General features: G+C 38.2%; 1 long non-coding RNA gene across 1 annotated transcript; it reads left to right on the top strand.

Annotated features, from left to right (window-relative positions):
• Window positions 1–13395: 13395 nt before the first annotated feature.
• On the top strand, window positions 13396–18944 carry LOC116446089. Its single transcript, XR_004241042.1, has 4 exons — window positions 13396–13589; window positions 13850–14006; window positions 15954–16215; window positions 18260–18944. It is a non-coding gene; the product is annotated as an uncharacterized LOC116446089 (long non-coding RNA).
• Window positions 18945–19197: the final 253 nt, after the last annotated feature.

The raw sequence follows: 19197 nt of genomic DNA, 5'->3' as shown, positions 1-19197 counted from the left end.
CAGGAGCTGGAGGGAGATACCATGATTAGAAACTGTTCATTTAAAAAAACCAAAACAGCCCTTCTAATTCCTTCCTGCTTGGCAAGTTTGCTTTAAAAACTGAATTCAATAGTCAGTTAATTAAGAAATCAGCTAGAATACCAGAATATTAGTGACATAAAGAGGCTAGTCAGGTTTTTCATTGGGAATATTTCTTCCATAAAATGCAGAGGTATAGAGAAGTGTCAAAAAGACTTTAAGGCATGCCAGTCTGACTTTGCTTCTGCACAGTTCTCCTTGGAGAAATTTAATTTCACATGAGATGTTAAGACTCAAATCAGAGTTCTTTATTGATAATTTGTAATGTTTTATCTGCCTGACCACCTGCAGGAAAACTTTACACTATTTTTGACATATAATTAGCACAGACCTCAGGTTCTCAGCTACTAACTGTGTCTGTTTTATCTCTGCTGTCAAACTTGTTCACAGTGTGAGCAGTCTCTTCTGGATCTTCAAGGATAACTGGGAAGTGTTTTATTGTCCCTGCAGAGCTCAGTATTGGCTCTTGTGTTGCTTAGGGTTTATATGCTGGCTATAACAAGTCAGCATAAGGATATCTAAATATTGTGAACAACACAAGCAAATTCATTTCCGTGTGCATGTTCTCCATCTTTTTATGAATACAATCTATTCCAAGGAAATGATAAAGAGGCAGAAAAGGAAACAGTGAAGCAACTCTTTCCACCTCTTTCTTCCTCTAGAACAGATTTTCTTCGCATATCAGAAGCCAAGTTTCTCGGGAACAGGTGTAAAAAAACTCCACATATATCTATGCTGAGAAGTATAAAAAGTAGAACAGATGCATTATCTATAAGAAAAACTGTATCCAAGCAAAAGTTTTGTTCATACAACAATTCAGCTGTGAATGCTGCTTCTTAGAGAAGAACTTCAGAAAAAGTGCTTCAGTATTCACTTAGCTCTTCAATTTCCTTTCTGTTTTATTGGGCAGTGAAGTGGATTTGTTTCCAACAAAACTTCCTGTAGAAGCCAAGAACCTGCAGTTGTGCAGAGTTTATGGGCTGTAAAAGGGTTTTCAGTGTGTTTGTTTCCTTCCTGTATGGAACTCTAGAGTCTGAGTGCCTGTTTTTCATTGCTCTTGGTGTATTTCCATGAATGTGGCATAGGTTCATAGCAGAATACTTTTGAGACAAGTGGACACAGAGGATATTTCTCAGAATCTGGGATCTTATTCCACAAATGGTGCATTACTGAGTGCATGGCGTTCAGTCAGCTACCAACCCTGTGGCAAATAAATCTCTCCTTTTCAGCTTTTAGCTTTTAACTTTGTAAAATATTTCTTGAAAATGTTCTTAGATGTATTATAGGCAAACATTCCTGGGTCATTTTTGGAGTAGGGTTGCTCTTGTCTTGTAATAACATGGAAGGAAGAGTAAAATAAAGGATCTCACCTCTCACACATTACAGGACTGTCATATCATGAGTTTGACAACCCTAGAGCCTGGTTTCACTGAGGATTTTATAGCATTGTTTGCACTTCATCAAGCATAATAACTTACCGAGTTTGAGTTTTTTCTGGTTTCCTTCTGTTAAAAATCTCTACACTCTACAAGTTATCATATGAATGCATCTCTGCAGCCCCTCTTCTCAAGATTTATTTATATTGAACAAAATTTGCTTATGTTGAGTGGAAATGCTTCATCTGATGTATTCCTAAATTTCTTTTTTTTCACAACTTTATGTTGGAGGCTTATAGACACCAAAACATAACTAGCTTGATTTCCATCATTCCAAATCAATAAGCCCCAGAATTTCTTGCTGTTAAGTCCAGAACACATGCTTTAAAACAAGAACATAATATCAATTTCTGCATGTTCCCATTAAAAAGTACTTCTAACAACCATAAACAGTCCACACCAGGAAACAAGAAAGCAGGTTGTGCAGTATAAAAGTAGTGTCTCATGTTCTGTGTTAATCTGGGTGTGTCTGTTTGCAACAGCAATATGTGGCTTACTACTGCATGTCAGAATTATTTGTAACTAGGGACAGTACAGGCAAGCAACTGGAAGATAGATGGATATTATGCATAGTCAATTAAACAGCTTCAAGGTTCAAAATGAAGTCCTTCTAGTACACACAGCAACAGCAGTGTTCTGTAACTGCCATGACCTCTTTTGTTGTCACTTTCACAGCCCAACCACAAGGTTTCAGAAAACTTTTGTAGCTTTAGAAAAATAAGTGAGATTTCTGAACTGCCTAGATTACTTAATACGTATTTTCCAGATTCTTTGACTCTCAGCTGGTATTTGCTATGGCTTTCCATGGTGCTAAAAGCAATAACCAGATTAATATATGTGATATTTGTACAACAGCGGTGGCTTGAAGTCTGTCCTTGCAATTTTAATGGTTCTTGCAATTAATTCCATGTTTAGAAAGATCATAAATAATAATTGGCATTATAATACAGGAAGACTAAAGCAGAATTGTTTGCTGAAATCTGCTTCACACTGTCATGTCTCGGTCTGCAGAATAGTTTGTAGTGACAGAAAAACTTGCAGACAGTCCTGTAAGGTTTCTTATCATCATCTTTGCATGATGTGTATGTCCCAGTCACTGTATCAATGAAGAACTCTGTCCTTAAACTCTCCTTTTTCCAGGGTCCCAGGAGAATACACGGGTGCCAAGAACGGAGCAATGGTGTCTGAGTATCCTGAGATACCTGTGGGGCTCAGCTGCCTGATATACATATTTCACAACCTGATTCAGGCTCCTCTTACCCAGAGCCACCCAAGTATTGAGTGCACTTTCTGAATGAATGAAATTTGGGACTGTATTTCTCCTGAAACTATTATTACTGGGAACTGCTGGCTTCATTTTTGCTCATTTGTTTCTGAAAGGACTTGGTAATTCCAAAGAAGTGGTTATTTTCCTTTTTACACCTCCTTTCCCCATTCATTTTCAGAGGACCATGAGTATATACTTGACCAGGCCTTCATGACTATGAAAAACATGACTTCTGGAGTGTTTCCTGGTCTATGGTAGACAGCTTACAGTGCCTTTGTCTCTTCTGCGACCCAACACTGCCAGTAAATTCAGAGAATGTCACCAGCATGACACCACCCCTCCAAGAGGTGTGTGGCAAGACCACATGGCAATTGGCATTTAGTCTTATGCAGAGTGTAGGAAAGATCTTTTACTGTAACCAGGTTCCTCCTCTGAAAAATAGCTTTGTTGATGATAAAGTCTTTGTCATTTTGCCTGTGTAGTTGTTATACTGGTACAGAGGAGGTCCTGATTTTAAAACACACATAGTCACAAGGAAATACCTACAGCCCATAATAAGTGACCACGGCAGACAGGGACCTCTTAGGTAGAGATGAATTTATGGCTTATCAGAACCGGATGTGTTCTCTGAATGGACCTGTTTTGTTTACAGCTGGTACCATTTTTTGTCTTGCTTTGGAAGGAAGTCAGAGGCTGTAAGGTGGTCCAGGATACTTAGTACTTAGACCAGCTTAAATGTGTCATTACTTCCATATCAGAGCACCATAGATACAGGAAGCTTTTTGCAAGGGATTTAGAATTTTGCGACTACTCCCTATCCAGGCATTCTCATGAAATTACTTTCCCTTGCCTGTTGTGTTGAGGATGAACAGGAAACCTGGAAATGTGCTAAGGCTTTGCTGACATATGGAATTCAAGCTGCTCTGAGAGTGGAAATGGAAGGAGCCATTCCTGGTCACAGAAGGGATCTGTGACTAAGATTACTGTAGCCTGCCTAATTTCATTCTGATGGGAAGTCATGAATCTCTTGCTGTGCAGATGCTTACTAGTATATAATATAACATATAAAAATAGTAGATAAGAGTCTACTTCAGCCATGTGCCAGGTTTTAAAACTCTTAACTAAGGAAAATAACTGGGCAGTTCAGAGACTAGGCAGGCCAGTGGAAAAATCGAATGGTCCCTGGAGCAACACCATTTCTCTGCAGTGTGGGAACCTGACTTATTAACATAAGTACTCTCTGATTCTTAGAGTCACAGGAATCTAGGCAAAATCCAATCACAGCCAGCAGCACTTCTTTCTTATCTCGTATCTTTGAAATAGGACAGGAATCATAAAACTGGGTAGAATTATTTTTGTGTATATCTTAGCAGACATTTACAAGTATACCATTCATGAACAAAAATGCATCTTTTAAGAAGTTTGGCTCTGCTGACTGGTACTTTTACAATTAGTTTGAAAGAAGTATCAAAAAGCTGCTGTGTGGAATCCTAACACTCACTACTGTTGCATTTTAATACACCTCTGTGTTTGTGCTTTTGGAAGAAAAAAGTCGTACTAAATATTTTACCAGTTCTCTCCGTGAGACCTCAGTGCAGAGGCCCTCAGGCTGAGAATGCACATTTACAGGCAGAACACCTCCCATAGTCTCTGAAGGTACCATTGAGTCAGACAGGCTACCAATAATGTTCTAGATTTTCAGCAGTGGCTCATGTTTCCCTGACTGAAATTACTGATGTACTTTGGCACTACTTGGAAATATATGCCACAAGTTAGAGTTTCCTGTGTTCACAGATCCTAGCCTAAACTGTGACTGCATGCATGGGTGCTGCTTTTAAAAACCATTGTGAATGTCCTAATTTTCCACATAAATTATTTCCCAAGAAATACAGCAAGAAATGGGTTTCCTCAGTTTGCCATTTTAAATTTCTGAGTTGACTCCTGCGCTTTTCTAACAATTTCTTTTCAGCTTTTAACCCAGCATAGTTCTGACAATTATGAAGTTGTTTTGTCTTATTCATGTAAATCCTTAAAGCAGTGCCCTTTCCTGCCACTGGTGCAGTGGAGATTCACAAAAGGTTTTCTTCCAATTACATGCCCCACTAGGCCCTTCCTAATTTAAATATCCTCTCATTTTTCTCATTTTTCTTTTGTTCTAAGTTGTCAATATTGCTAGTCAGTGGAGTTGTGTCAGGAATCATGGTAGGTATTCCCAAGAGATGCTGTGCTTTTTGAAATGCTGAAGTCTGAAAATCAATTGGTTTTAAAAGGGGATAAAAGAAGGGTTTTGTGTGATTCTTCACCTCCTGGCAGGGATTCTGTGTGGCTGCACTCTGGTTTTCATGCAGCTATAAATGTAGTTATTCAGCAACCCAGCTTGAGACTTACTCTTTAATTTTTGTCAGTGTTTATTACTCACAATCGCAGAGAAAGGTTTTGTTTTACTGGGCACTTTGCAAATAATACCCAGCCTCCACAAATGTCCCCCTCCATATCTTGCAGGTGAACAAGCAGCCCAGCAAGGGCTGAAAAAATGTCATCTGTGAAACTCAGTTGCTCACTACTAAATTGGCTAAATCCACCTCAATGTCAAACAATCAAAAGGTTTAGGAAATATTTGTACAGTCCATACGGCAATGGGTGTTATCCACCTAGAATTAATAGCTGATCAGCTAATAGCTGAATAGCTATCTGCTCTTAAGAAGCTCCTCTTTCCAGTGTGACAGAGCACAATGCATCACTTCTGACATTGTTAAGGGCTGTGTCTGAAAGTGTTGTATTTCACTAGGAAATTTTAAGCAAAAATAGAGGTGAATATCCTGAAAAAAAATTCCTTCCTTCTAAAGCTTTTTTATTACTGAACTGCAATTGAAATGCACTGCATGGGGAAGGATAAGCACCTGCTTCTACACTAAACTGCCTGCTGGAGGGGATTGCTCACTGCCTTTCCATGAAGGATGGGGCCTCATTACGTGACTGTTATCAGTCACAAGCTGTGGCATAGTTTTACTAAGTGCAGTCCTTCAGGGCACAAAGTGAATTTTTCCAGCATGTTGGTTGTTGCCCCATTGCATAGGCTGTGTCTGGGCCCTCTGGATTTTGCAGCAATAAAAGGAGAGTTCGTCTTCAGACCTGCCTGCTGGGTAGTGTGTAAAGGCTCTAAGGTAGCAGAGACCTCTTGGTTGTTAGTGTCCTAGACTGGCTTGTGCGGCATCTGGGAATTACTGCTGAAGTCTCCAGGGCTCTCTTTAAATCAGTTGTGTTTTATCTCTAAGTGTGGGACATGTATCCTAAGTGCTGATTTGCCATAACTTGTCAAATAACTTTCATGTCCTATCCTCTTCAGGACAACAAAAGTGCTTTGACTTATTCTGATGTCAGGAAATTCAAAATCAAATTTGCAGCATTTTTCTCTAGTTTTGAGAGAAAACTTCAGAAGTTTTCTTCACATGAGGTTAAATGTATAATTGAATTGTCCTACCCTCTAGGGTTGCTATTTCTTTTTTCTTTTTAATAGTGGAACAGTCAGATGTCTATATACAGTTCAAAATGAAGTGCTTACAAGTCCTTGACGAGGGAACTTTATTATGGAGATGGAAGCCTGCCAGCAAGAAGTCGGGGTTAGCCAATATTTGTCTGAAGTGTAGAGTCACCTTTACAGCAGTTGAGATCTATGTTTTGGGCACTAAGAGGAATGTGATTCTTTCTTAAGAGAGAAGAGTGAGGGCTTTACACAGAGGCAGTTAATTATGCAGTTTGCTCAAAAATGAGCCAATCACTCATTTTAATGAGGTGAATTTCAACTGGGATGTAAGTATGTCCTTGACATTTTTTAGTAGCAGTGACATTACCTGAGCAGCTTGTTCTAAGAGAAACAGACATACATAAAAGAAATCAGACATACACAAGTACATCTACCTCTACAGGGAAAAAGGCACTAAGCAGGGTGACTTGCTTAGCAAAACCAGTAACAGCTTACTAAACATTGCCAGGGTTCAGTTTTCCTCAGTTCTGTGACTTTGTACAGAGTATTTGAGGCAATGAAGCTGCAACACATGAATGCAAAGCTACAAGGTTCAGAAAACAGGTGTAAGAATTGACGATAAAGTAACAAGCATTGTGTGATCACATTGGGATTTTGTTCAGGATTGTTATTTCTAGGAAGTCTCTGAAATTTGTGATGTCAGCTGGTGAACGCCATCTTTTTTCTCCTCCCTCTTGTTTTGGGTTTTTTTAACTTCAGATATTTGGAAATACTCTTCTAATCTATAAATAGTTCTAAACTTAATTAGGAAAGAGGTATTTTTTCTGGGAAGCCCAAATAGTTATTCACTATAAAATAGAAATCTCAGCAAAGTTAGTTTCATTGTATTAGTTACTATAAAAATATCCACTAGGCAGCAGCTGTAAGAACCCAAGCCAGGGATTCAGGTGTATTTTGATATTGAACTCAGATTGAACACATCAGGAAATAGATACCTAAAATATATCTTAATCCACCTTGACAACCCATGAAAAGGTTATGGGAGTAGAATGAAAGATTCACTAGCTGCATTTTACAGATAAGGATTAGAGACAGGGAGTTCAGTGTTGTGCTGGCCCTTTTGAAGCTGTCTCAAAGACTTAGATGTATGGTGGATAGGTAAAGACATACAAGAATGGGTTTTTCCAGCAAGAAATACGGCTTCCAAAAAACCCCAGTTTTCTTGGGAACAAAATTTTACTCACGCAATTATTCTTTTCATTAGGAAAGAGAGAAAGAGGGAGCCAGCTTTGTCTGTGATACACGAAATCTTGATTTGTCAAGTGCTTTGACATCATAAGGTTCTTTAGTGCCATTTCATCTTGATTTAAGAAAGAATTTTTTTTTTTATAGTGGGGACAGTCATTCATTGTAACAATTTTCCTAGAGACTTCGTAGAGTCCAACCACTGGAGGTTTTCAAGATTGGACAGCATCTCAGATAATATAATTTACTCACCCTTTTCCAAAAAATGTTGGAAACCAGATGATCTTTTGAGATCCCTTACAGCCTGTGCTGTTCTATTATTCTATCATAAACAACAAATGTTTTTTCATGTATACCATTGCATTTTTAGAGGAGCTGTATTTCTTACTGCAGTTATTGGAAACAACATCTCACACTTTCCTCTGATTTACAGCTTTCATTTATCTGGGACAGTTTATTTGCTCTGGTTTCAATTCTGGCTTGTTTTTGCTAGCTCAGTAGCTGTTCTCTCTCCCTGTTGTTTAAACCTTGAGATATTTACAGCATTTAATAACAATACCCCTCAGTGTTTCCTAAGCGTAATATAGTTTTTTTACATTCTATGACCATTCAGGTTTTAAAAATTTGATACATTTTAGAAGAAACCGATTCCACATTAATCAGGATTTTTTAAAGTTAAAAATTAAATATGTCATATCAACTCAGTTTAAAGTACCTACCTGCATTTGAATGGCATTTCATTTACCTATGGAATGGTATTTTTAAAATTCAGTCTCTCCTCAAACCTGTGCTCCCAGATAAAAATTAGGTTTTCTGGTAATTCATTGCAGATATCTTCAAACCAAATGGTGTTCCATCACTAGAGGCACAAGTGTATAAGTTGTGGAAAAAACCACTTTGACCAGAATGCAGTGAAGATGACGAAAAGGAGAAGTAAATCATAGAAGAGTTAGGTTGGATGGGACATTTAATGGTTATCTAGTCCAATCCCCCTGCAATGGTAGGGCCCTGTCAAACCTGATGTTGAATGTTTCCAAGGATGGAGCATTTACAACATCTCCAGACAGCATGTTCCAGTGGAATGCAACTTTTCCATTTGTTCCAATTGTTTGCCATTATTTTTCACCCTCAGGTTCTAAGTTTGTTGCCAAGATTTGGACTTGTTGGACAGAGTTAATTTTTTATTCCTGCATGGAGAGTTTCTTGTACAGTGCAATCTGTGGACTAGTTTTCCTGTGCAACGTATTATTCCCTTGATGTTCACTTAAATTGGTTGACACAGTTTTCATCTCTTCTCTTCCTCTGAAGACTCTTCCAAGCTTCATATGCTTCCTGTAAACTCTTCCATAACAGAAAATATAACTGCTACAGCATGTTTTTTTATGTTTGGTCTATGTAATTCTTTTAATGCCTTCTCTAGTGGTAAGCATGGAGTGAATGAGCTTACAAAAAGACTACGTTTCACTTGAGTCAGTATATTCTTCATTTTAAACAAGTGTCACATCACAGGTCTCAGAAATCACACAGACTCACAGGTTTACATGTGTCATGTGGCAAATGGGGTCGTATCTAAGAAGGTTCTGACAATATCAGTTTCAGGAAGGGTATCAACTTCTTAACCAACACAGCTAAACATGGTAAGCCTCAGTAGGGACATTTCTACAACTACAAACGTCTGTTTGCTGCTGATTTTACGTATCCCTGTCTCAAAGGGGATGCAACTAGCTGTGAACCAAACATATCCTCTCTACCACCCTGCCAAGCAGCCTACTGTCTCACAAAATGAGTCAAACAGAAACCTTCCTATTTCTGATTCAAATTTTCCTGTGTAATAGCAATCCTAGCCTGGTTCTTCGCAAAACATTAGCAAAATAATTTTTTAAACAAATAGGGAAAGGCTGGTGGATTATCTCTGGGCTGGAAACCCTGTTTCCAGCTTCCTTCCAGTACAAATGGGCTTCCAGAATTACATGGCAGGAAGCCCAGAAGGCCAGTCACAACTAGAAAGATTTCCAAGGTTCCCAATTCTGCAGAAAATTTTCCTGCTTTTCATTAGAGGAGCCAGTAATAAAAGGCAGAGACAAAAAACCTGATTCAGGCTTGCTGGGTCTCCATTCTCTAGAGAAGACCATCAGAAAATGTCCGTTTCATATTGAAAAACCGTGTTTACTTCTCATTGCAGACTGCTGTAATTAACGAGGCAGAAAATTTGTAGCATGAATGAGATGACTTGCCCAAGCCAAATGGCTGCTTTTCTGCCAAACCTTTCCCACCGCCTGACTGATGCAAACCCACTCTTTGGACAACCTTTATCTGAGCATCTCCCACAGCCTGAAATATATATAATGTATCTTTAACTCCATTGTGGTAGTTTCTATATCTTTATAGGACACTTAGATTGCTCTAGTTTGACAATTAAAAGGAGGAGATAGGAAAAACTAGTGCAAATTTGTAAGACTAAGCAATTTCTCTGAAGTAAAACCAAGTAGCATGTTCATACTGGCTTTAAACAAACAGTATAGCATATTGTATAAATTGAAAGTAATTTATCTGAATACTGCATGAGACACCATGAGATACCGGTAATAAAAAGCATCTTAGGTATCATATTCTTACATTGCTCAAAACAGTCCATGAATAGTTCGTAAGCGTTTGACCAACATTCAGAATAATTTATAGGAAAATCGTGTGTAAATTTCTCAGTAAAACTCACTTCATATATTCACTACCTCTAAATCAGTAATTGTAATTTTTGTTTCATATCCTTAAGCACATTGCAGTGTTTTTCCCTTCAAATTCACTTAGCTGATCAGCCTATATAAGTATATAATCATGCAAACACATAATTGTGTGCATTGACCTTTTTTTTTCTCAAAAAATGTTCTTATGAAGAAAACATTACTTTTATGAATTTTCCCATTCAAGATGAACAATATTATTCAGAATTGCCTTCAGAGGATGCTTGATCTTCATTTGAAGTTCCTAAACACACTTTTTTGCAATATTTCCATCCCAAAGTAAGTTTCAGGGTTGATTAACATGCAGTACCTAAAATTTAATGACTTTTCCTTGTCAATTTAAATTTATTGGCTACTGAGTTTTAGACTGGGATTATCTTTTTGCCGTTTAATTATATCTTTAATATGGGGAACAGAAAAATCTGGCACACTACAGTCAGAAATAGCAAAAGTAAACACAGGAAGCATTGCATGTCCTAGCCTCTGATTAAAAAAAGAATGACCAGAAATATGATTTGATTTGCTACTTGTTCTTGACAAACCATGGATCAGCAAACTATGTTTGCTTCTTGTGGTCTATACCATACATGCTTTCACTCACACTAACTTCAAGATTTTTTTCAGAATGACAAACTAGCACCTGGTCACCTGGGAAGGGTTCATAGTAGCTATTCAATGATTTAAAATTTAATTGTTTTCCTGGAATATCTTTCCCAGGTGTACTACAAAATAGTGTTTTTTTCATCTTTTGCTGGAAGAGGTTTTCAAGGTCTTACATGACCAAGGTGTGGTGTGCCACAACATCTGTGATTGGAGTAGAACAGCATAGCACAGGCACCTGTGAGAAAGATGCTATGAGGGCTCTGGGTGTTTATCTGAGGCAGCCAACAGAAGAATGGAATCATCATAGACACCTTCTGTGGTCAACAGAGAAGGACAGAAGCCTTCCCAGGTGCTGAAGCAGCCACTCTGTGTCCATTTTGCCTCATGTTTTGCTTCAGAGCAATCCACTGCCTTCACTGTTATGCTGGCTGGGAATTTCACTTTTATTAAAAAAGTAAATTTGCCTTGGAATCAGCTGTGCCCTACAGAAACCCAGCAAGGGGTGCAGACATTAGGCACAGCGAACAGAGGCTGTTGCCAAGGAGGGAAGAGTCACAGGATGAGTGTTTCAGATGTCACCACTGAGGTTTGCCACTACTCTCTGATGGCCAAGCACTGCAGATGCTGTTATGAGAGTAAAATGTTACCACAGCACAACTGCTGCTTCTCATCAGCATCAGAACAGAAAAATAAAGCAGAGTCATGCACAAGTTGCAATGAAGTCTGTTGTGAAGACCTATGCATTTTTACTGCTAATAATAAAACACTGTTCTTCATAGAAATGCCTCATCAACCTATTATCCTAAGCAAGAAGAGAGTTCATGTAACCTGGAAATTATGTTATTTCAATAATAGCTGTGATGCTAGAATGAAAACATTTTCATGCTGCAGAGAGAAATGTCATGACAACCAGCACTAATGTAGTCTTCGCTGTATTAAGCCACAAGGTATGCTGGAAAATGAATATGCTCCATATATTGCTAGGCACAACCAGAGCCACAAGCAGCAACCTTTATTTAAAGCAGATTTTAAGGGTGACCACAAGCAGAAACCTTTATTTAAAGTAGGTTTTAAGGGTGATGTTTATTAAAACAAAGTTTTTAACATGTTGCTAAAAAATTTCTAGAATATTTTGCAGATGAGTGAGGACATTTGCTCTCTTTTTTTTAAATACAACACTGGCAGCTCTTGGACTCAGGTGGCACAAGTTTTATTTCTATGGCTAGCGTTTGCATTTTGCAGGTTTATAATCCTGTATAGGTCCTGCTCATGTTTCTGCAATTCTCATTACCAGAATCTGCAAACCCAAAAAATGGAAATGAAGAAGAAAATTTGAAATACTTTGGCTTTGATTTTACTCTCTGGGAACCCAGTCACTTTCTTTTGTCCCCATTTACACCATTTTTTATTTTCCCTTTATAGTTGTGTTTATTTCTGTCAAAAACAGATTTTAGAGTTTATTTTGAGCATGCTGGGTCATGCAGACAAGGCCTTACAGTTCCAGAGCTTGAACTGATCCATGGTTTCATTACAAACTTCCCTGTTAATGGGGCACACCTAGGACCCAGTTTTTCTCTCCCATTAACCCATGTTGTTTCTGACAACAATAGAGCTCTGGAATTCTGTATATGCACCTAGGCATGTTACATGCAAATCCTGTTGGATTTTGCAATCTACTGTCCAGTGTACACATATGTAAAGCTGATGCTTTTTTAGGAATAAAAGGTGTAGTTCCTGTGGTGAATGTGAATCTGTATGGTTTACAATGGTGTTTTAGTTAAAAGGTGTCATACTATTTGCTATCAAACTTAACACAATGCTAAATGATGAATGTTTATGCCCGGTCGAGACATATTTTTCTAGATTGCCCAAAGAAAGAATGATGACACGCAAGAGACAGAAATTACACTGCAGTTCTAGGTTTGTTGTTACAGGCAGTCATAGCCAGCTCAAAGCAAATAATGTCCTTCTCTTCATACCCTCCAGCTAGGAGATGTCTGTCTTTCCTGGAAAATGGCACAATATTTTTGCTACTAGATGAAGCAAAATCTCTTAGCAAGTAAATAGGAATTTTCTACATTACATGAATATTTATTTTTATGTCCAAACACAATGATCAAGAACTTATTTTCTAACTGCAAAACTGTGTATGTGCAACAGTTGTTAAATGAGAGCATTGGGAAGCTATTAATAACAATCTAGTGTCCTCTGCTAGCAAAAGATTCAGAGATTTCTTATTTCCAGTTATGACCCATATGTCTACATATATCACTGCAGCATTTTTGATCTTTATGCATGGGTTGCGAGAGCGAGGACTGGAAGCAGACACAGCTGTACATCACAAACTGCCGGGCTGTGTGTCTGTGTCTGTACCATGCCATCCACCTGCAGTAGTAATGGGGGGGACAGTACAGGTAGAGATCATTTGTATGTGGAAGAATAATGGATTTTTGGACACTTTACAGAAAGCACTGTATTTAAAAAAGAAATACAGCCTGCGTTAGAGTTAACCAAGATACTGTAATCTAGAATAACTGTTATGAGCTTTTTCAGCAGGACAAGCTGTGCTGAACTAAAACGGGTAGATGTGGAGGCTGAATTGCCGTGAGGGAGGCGCAAATGAGAGAGAGCTGGCAGTTTACGGAAGAGTCACTCGAGCACAAGCACCTTCACATCCAGTCTCTGTGGCACACCATGTGTTTGATGTCCTGCTTGGAGCAGCTGTTGCTGTGTAGCAGGTATGTACTGCCTTGCTTCCCTGAGGGCGAGGCCGTGATTTTTTGCAATGAACTAGCTCGTTCTCTCAAGGTTGAGACTGACACCTGGATCTCAGTGAGGCAAACCCCTCTTACACTGCTAGGAACAAAGCCATGAAAAAAACAAATGCCTTCTTCTCTTTCTTCAGGTGGTGACATCTAGCTAATACATTTGAAAGAAGGATTTAGTGAAGTGACAAATGGCTGGCACTTGTCTAACCTATTGCTTTTAAACACTACAGGTTAATCTGTTTGATTGGAAAGCTTTAGAATTCACTTCCCAAAGAGCTCCTGGTGGCAATCAGTACAAAAGTAAAAATCACCCAAGTTGTCTCTCTCGAGGGCCTGACATGAATGAATTTTGCGTATGTGAGACCACAGCAAGAAAGAATGAATAAGGTAACAATTCATGTTCTGTCTTACTATTTCTTTCAGCAAGTTGTTAATTCCCTTTAACAAAAAGCTGAGTTCTGATGTAAAAAGCAAAAGCAGAATCTGTTTTTAAAATGCTTTTGAAATTTGAGTGAAGCTTCCATTCAACTGCAACAAGAAAGGCAGTCTTATGATATCAGGAATAGATTCTTTCTACATCCCAAACAAATCTGGAATAGATTTCTTAGGGTGTTGTTAAAATGAGAGTTTGGAGGAAAGATTATTACTGTACACTTGATCAATCTCAGCCTCTAGAGCAGACATTTCTAATTTCCATGAAATTAAGTTATGGAAGGTTAAAATGTTGCTTGAATGATGAATAATACATGCTTCAAATATCCTGCATGTGTGTTTCATCTCATGAACCAAATGCTGTGGAGATTTCAAATTAAAATTATTATCCTGGTTTTTTCTCTCTGCACTCCATCTTCAATACAAATTAAATAATTTTACCTTGCTTGCCCTTTCGCTAAGAGCTTTGAATGGTATGAATAGAGTTCCACGCTTAATGTCTGGATGTAAATTATCATGGTGACTGAGACTGTATTTCCAAATTTTTTAGAGTAACTCTTATGGTATGTTAGCAAGATACTAAAATATTACTTAACTAGATTAAACATTGCCCATTATTTAGAAGCCTATATAACTGAAATTTTTCATCTGGGATCAAGTTTAAAATTCCAAGTATCCATGACAAACCCAAATATTTTACATCCATCCCTTGCATCCTCTCTAAGGGCACTACTGAAACTTTTATAATGATAACATTATGGTCACAGGAACTCTAAACTTTGAATGGAAATATGTGTAAGAAGAATTTGCAGTGCCTAAAATAGGGTATGTTTTCTAGAGACAAACATCTTTGAGAAACATGATTTTTAACATCTGGTGAAGTGACTTCTTTCAGCCATGTAGGTGTTCTGCAGATAGAAGGTGTTTTATGTCCATAATTGTGTATCTGGGGCCACACATTTCCTTTATGTACACAAAATGAAAGGGCTTCCTCTTTCCATCTCAATCACCACTTATGTCCCTGGTCATATTAAAACTACAAATAGAATCAATCATGCTCCTGATGAGAGGAAATGTGGTGGTGATAATTACATCTCCATTGAATTTCTGTTGCTGTTCTAGAGAGGAGAGAAATTGAGTGACAACCTAAATGCATTGTTACAATGTACTGAGAAAATAAATGCAGCTGACACGTCAGCCACAACCAATGTACTGTGCTCAGCATAATGGATAGGATTTAAACACTTCCTAGCATATTAGATAGAGCTTGTCACAATTTCTTTCCCAGATAGCTGGGTTAGGCTTCTGACATGGTCATATGGTACCTGACGGACATAAATATGTGTTGGAAAGGAATGTCAGGTTCTCACACCCTTAAAATCCATCAATGTAGGCAGATTTCATAATTAGCTAATCTGAAATATCTAACTCCAGGGAGAATCATCCGTTTGGGAAGATATTTACATTTCAATATATGTGAGATGTCTGCCTTTCCCTTTAAGCAGAGTGTATTGCAGTGAAAACATATCATATACCTGTCTTTGAGAGCCTTGCTGCTAACATATTGCCTTAAAGTAAAAGCGGATGTGAACTTGAAACTGGTTTCCTGTGACAGTGTAAAAAGTAAGAGGAAACATAAATATGAAAAAGCAAAGAGAAATATTTCACCACCTTGATAATCACAGGTTAATGGTAAGGAAGACTCACGTTAATATGTATTTCCTTCTAGGTTTCGGTTTTATGGTTTAATTTTCACCTTTACTTTTCTTTCACCTTTTCTACCCTTACCATAGTCTTGGTGTTAGTCCAGGGGTCCTGTTTTCCTTCTCACTGCTTGGACATTTCTTTCTCCTCAATGATTGACTTTGCTTTTCAAATCTTTATGTCTTTCCTTCTTTGTAGAGAAGTTAAGAAATTTACATTTTCTTGGATGGACAGAGATGGCAGCTAGCTCTATATGAGAAAGACTGAGAATTCGTGATTTGATTAACTGTGGACAGAAGCCAGAGGAGGTGAGAAAGGAGGAACTGAGTGTTGCAGAATCTGAGAGAAAAAGATGTGAAAGTTATGAAGAAAAGAGGACTCAGGGAATGGTATCCTTCAGCATCATGACTCAGAAGACACTTAAGCCAGTGCTAATCTTTCCAAATATGTCAGGAAGGAGGTAATTAAATAGCTTGGGGGTTGCAATAAAACTTTTGTCTTGTATGCACTGGTCTTAAGTGTTTGTGTACTTAACACTTTTAACTCAGCAAAGGGTTCTCCCTACTACTACTACTGTATGCAAAAGTAAACAGGCTTTTGGACATAGGCATTAGATCTATTTCAAAGGTTTTATGCATATGGCTGACTGAAAGCTGGCTGATACTCTCTGTCACCTTGTTTAGTCAGATTGTCTCTAATTTCTCTGTGTATCCATACAGTGTATACCAAAATACTTTACATATGAAGCTTCAGGTGGTTTAGAAGGAAATTAGGCCCTTATCTGGATCTGTGTCTTCAATCTTTCACTCTGTTCTCACCAGTCCTGTGATCATTGTACAGCTGAAAAATATGTGTCTGTTTTTGTTACACTAACAATAAACATTAACTAGAGTAGATTGAAATGTATAAAAGGGGCATAAAATGCGTCAACACTTTCTCCATTCTGAATTCTTAGTGCTGCCAAAAGTAGAAAATGAGAAGTGTCACCAGTACTAGCTGTCATCCCCTGGTTCCAGTGAGCAATACTGACATTTTTCTGGGTGCCCGTTCTATTTTCCTACATTCATATATGGTATATATTTCCTATATATTCCTATATAGTAAGGAAAATGTAAAGCTACACTGTCTTAGGAAAACAATGCATGTTCAATGGAAGGTGTCTACTCCCTGCCTCTTCTCCAGCTGCTTCAAGCGTGATAGCTCTCAAGTATAATCATCTCATTTGATTTCTGAAAGTAATAACCCGTGATGACAGCCTTGATCAGTCTCCCACAATGCCAAGATAGAGCACCAGCAAACTGGGTTTAGTAGATTCTTCTGAAAACAATGCAGGACCATACAGGCTGGCAACAAACTGAAATATTTAAAAGGACAAGAAAAGTTCATTAAATTAATCCACATTTGTTTGTTTGTTTATTTTAAACAGGAAGGATATGGATTTCTGAAAGTAGGTGTAAGCCAGTATCATTGTTGTGACTTCAGTAAAACTGTCGTCAGTTGCAGAGCCAAAATCAGAAGCTACACTTGGAAAGACATTTATGCACCTGGTTCCCATTACAGCAAAAAAGAGATGCCTAAGTGTCCTTAAATCTCTTCTTTAGACTTTAAAAACTGAATGGGCGGGGCCTCTCTGGAGTATTTTTACTTTCATGACATGGATTCTGTACAAAGCAATGGAAAAAGCAAACATTTTGAGAATCAGTGTTGCAAACTGCAAATATATAAGCTTTAAGTGTTTTCCTCTAATGCAGAGATTTTTTAGGACAATGATCTATCTTTTTTGTCTTTAAAGGAAAAAATGCCAACATATGTCAGGATTAAAACAAATCTATTTTTATTATCAATTTAATAGCAAACACATTTAGCAATCCTTTTCATTATCTTGCTTACAGTCTTTGAATGTCACCTGGAGAGGAGATGATCCGGAGTTATACATGCACACACACGTGCACTTTGCCTATCAAACAGACCTCCCTTCTCTGTGTACTGGTAGTGCTGGTTTCTGTGTTTTCTACTTGTCATTAATGGTCTAAATGTTTGCTGTATCAAAAACTACTTTGATTCTTCTGTACTTTTGATAAATTACTGCTCCTTTCTCAACCCTGCACAATAAGTGATGCAAGTAATTCAGGGTCTGATTTGTTTGCCAGCTTCTTTCCCTTTCCACTCCCACAAAACAGCCTTTGGATTTTCCAACATCATGCTTCATTTACATGAGAAACTGACATTTTAGAAAGTAACTGGAAAAAGTGTGTTTAAAAACAATCCAGCAAAGCAGACAGTCTCATTAGAGTTGCTCCAGGCTGTGCCATAATGGCCTGGAAATCTCTTATACACAACTCTAACTCTGCTTGAGGAGGAACTAATGTAAAGACACACTTTATTTGGTTTTAAATGCAGTTTTCTTAGTGAAACTCAGTTTGGGCTGTCAAAGAAATAATTGCAAGTTCTTTCCAGTTGCTAGCAATTATTATTACTTACTATTTCCCTTTCTCTTTTTGTAGCATGTTACATGATCTAAAGAACTCAGAACAGCTTTCAAAAGTCATGAATGAAGACTGATGAGTATATTATGGTTTAGAAATGTGGAATTGAGATTAAGAGACTTGCTGAGGAAAGCATCACAAGTGGTAGATCTGAGGGTGAAACTGAGATCCTTGGATACTTGTTCTTCTGTTTTAATCCATCCTAAATTACAGTGATATTTCCAAGAATATACGTTATAGCACCTTTCAACAGCATGTTAATGTAATAAGACAATTTCTAAATGCTCTCAGCTAAGTGTCAGATTTTGCTGTGAGTTCATGATGATTCTGGAGTCAGTCCAGGAGAGGGCTACCAAGCTGATTAAGGGACTGGAACATCTCACTTATGAGGACAGGCTGAGAGAGTTGGGCCTGTTCAGCCTCAAGAAGAGGTTACTGAAAGGGAGCCTGGCCAATGTATACATATATCTGAAGGGAAGGCACTGAGAGGATGGATCCAGGTTCTTCATGATGCCAAACAACAGGACAAGAGGCAACAGGCAGAAATTAATGCACAGGAAGTTCCATCTGAATATGAGGAAGAACTTCTTTATTGTGTGGGTAACTGAGCACTGTAACAGATTGTCCGGAGAGATTCTGGAGTCTCCCTCACTGAAGATATTCAAGAACTGTTTGGAATAAACAATCCTGTGCTCTGGGATGACCTTGCTTGAGCAGGGAGGTTGAACCAGATGACCCCCTGTGGTCCCTTCCAATCTTACCCATTCTATGGTTCTGTGATTCTCACATGGGGTAAGGTTCATTACATCTAGTTTTGTCCTCTTCAAAATGATATTAGTCACTGAACAGTCATTCTTCTGTTCAATGAAGAGAAGCATGCATTTCCAGGCAGCAGCTCACCCTAGCCTAGGATAAGCCTCCATGCTGATGTGCTGACTTACACCCTGGAGTACCTA

Source organism: Corvus moneduloides, chromosome 6, assembly GCF_009650955.1.
Source record: "Corvus moneduloides isolate bCorMon1 chromosome 6, bCorMon1.pri, whole genome shotgun sequence".
NCBI classification, from domain to species: Eukaryota; Metazoa; Chordata; class Aves; order Passeriformes; family Corvidae; genus Corvus; species Corvus moneduloides.
Note: the sequence above shows the minus strand (reverse complement) of the source record. Positions and strands in the feature narration are given on the sequence as shown.